General features: G+C 44.7%; 1 protein-coding gene across 1 annotated transcript in view; it reads right to left on the minus strand.

Annotated features, from left to right (window-relative positions):
- LOC130566673 (adhesion G protein-coupled receptor B1-like) overlaps positions 1–1,727 on the minus strand; it is a 13,634-nt gene extending 11,907 nt beyond the window's left edge. The window contains exon 1 of the mRNA XM_057354324.1: positions 1,385–1,727. The gene's annotated coding sequence lies outside the window, so the exon portion shown is untranslated. The remainder of the gene's footprint in view (positions 1–1,384) is intronic.
- Between the last annotated feature and the right edge of the window lie 702 nt (positions 1,728–2,429).

The raw sequence follows: 2,429 nt of genomic DNA on the forward strand, positions 1-2,429 counted from the left end.
GAGAGAGAGAGAGAGAGAGAGAGAGAGAGAGAGAGAGAGAGAGCAGCTGTAGGCTCTTTATCTGTCATCTTCACCTCCCTCAAGGCAACAGCTATACTAAACTAAAGCTCAGCAGTCCTGAAAAACTCCAACAGACTCAAACAGACTGTTTTTAACTGTTTTTACTCTGTTTTAAAAGCTTTCTTTGCTTCTACAGAGTCACACACAGGTTGCAATCATGACTGATGTGAGAATCCGGAAACCATACAGCTCTGTCACTCATCCTCTCTCTTTCTCTCGTTTATCCGACCAGTGGGCTGAAATGACACATTATATTGGTAGTTATGGAAACGGCTGATATTTGAGAGAGTTGAAGTACAGGAAGGGGAAAGTGAGACTGAGACAGAGAAAGAGAGAACAAGACAGACAGACAGACAGATACACAGAGTCTGTCTGAATGAGTGAATGGTGCTGCATGGGCAGCAGAACCCTTCACTTGTTTAAGTCGGTCTGATCCTGAGATGAGTATCAGATTGTATCTGATCTGAGCAAACACGGAGGCTTTGTGTTTAATCCTGGGAAAGTCTGAAACACACACAGCTCTTCCAAACACGTGCCAAGCCATCTGGGGTTCTGCTTCTGAGACATCTATTGCCATCAGAAGAATACGGCATAATGAGAGTAAAACCTTAATAGAATAGAATTTAAATGCATTAGAGTGCAATTAGTGCGGCGTGGTGTTTAATCTATACACACTGACTACATTAACTGGTCAAATACAACTACATGAGAATCAACGAACTGCTGTTATATGCACAAACAAACTCAGTTGTGAATGTTGAAATGTGAGCGCAGGAACATGCACGCGCTTCAGACATTATTAGACCAACTCAGAGACATCGAGGAATGCGCAACAATCTCACAAACAAAACACACAACAAAGCGCATGAATAACTGTGGATAAAAGCAGTCATTATTTCATAATGTCAACATCAAATATGTCAAAAGTTAGAACTTCTCTTTACTCGGTGCATTCGGAAAGATCTTTACCTTTACTTACATTTAAATAACCTGTCGGTAATCTATGCATAAAGAAAAATGTGTTATCTTCCAGAGTTGTCTGAAGTAAATTTGAGAAAATATTTGCAAGAGTTTATGAACTAACATGCGTGGACGTGATGCTTCAGTTAATAATCACACATGAAGACACTTATGAACATACAGACAATTAACGCACAAACAGCAGCGAATAGCAACGACAATCACTTTCATATTGAGACTATTCAGACGCACAACTTCAGCACCGCGGACAGCGCTCATCCATGCATCCATCCCTCACAACACTCATGAACAGAACGTAGGACTTATCATTCGCAACAAACGTTGACATTCACACTCGTGTTACCTGTTTAAAGTTACTGTGGAGTCTTTAATAAGCGCACTCAATCCAACTGTTTCAAAGTCTTCCGCGGGTCAAACGCGTCCAGGCGTATTCCAAGTCCACTTCACTTCCACAAGCGCAACGGAACAAAGCGACTCTGATCAAACTCCAGAGAGTTTACTACCAGCCTCTGCGTCTGTTTCTGCAGCTATTCCAGAGAGAGACGACGCAGGAGAATAAACGCGCAGCTCCGGCAGCGCGCTCGGTCTATGCTTGGTACTTTTACTCTCGGCTTCGGAGTCTTGCTGCTTGTGGTCTGAAGTGGTTTCAGTCCGAGTGTAGCGTGTGGCCTCCTCGCGCTGCTTTATATACCCCTCCACCCGCGTGGATTGCGCGCACCGGTGAATGAGACAGCGCGCGGGGGAGAGTGTGAGTGCGTGCGTGCTTGTGTGTGTGCGTGCGTGCGCGCGTACAGATGAACGCTGAACCGGAAAGAGAGAGAGAGAGAGAGAGAGAGAGAGAGAGAGAGAGAGAGAGAGACCATAGCGTCTTTCTCTCCACAGACTTACATTCATATCGGCCGTTACATCATTACACCTGTTTATCCACCCCGACTCATCAATACAACACGATTAAAACACACGTATCAACACACCGTAAAACCAATCGAATTGTAATATATTGACATAACACATCACCATCAGTTTAAATATCAAAGAAATGAGGCTCGTTATTGAAAACGCCTTTTTTCCTTGGGGTGGTGGTGGGGGGGTTCTTATTGATTGAACTTACTTTTTTATCGAGCTTCTGTATTTATTTTCTCGTTATAATTGTCATATGAAACATGTTGGCAAACTCTCAAACACGCGCGCGGCCAGTGGGAGCTCCAGTCAGGAGAGCCGCGCGCGGGCGGGAGAGTCGGCGGATTCCTCTCCAGCATGAAGTCATAGGAAAAAAATCAAACCATCCTGTTTCTCCTTTTCCATCTATGACAGCACAGTAGTCACAAATACCCCTCGACATCTGCAAGGGTCAGTAACTGCCCCCACACGAGCGCGCGAGCTCGCGC

This window comes from Triplophysa rosa, linkage group LG16 (assembly GCF_024868665.1).
Source record: "Triplophysa rosa linkage group LG16, Trosa_1v2, whole genome shotgun sequence".
NCBI lineage: Eukaryota > Metazoa > Chordata > Actinopteri > Cypriniformes > Nemacheilidae > Triplophysa > Triplophysa rosa.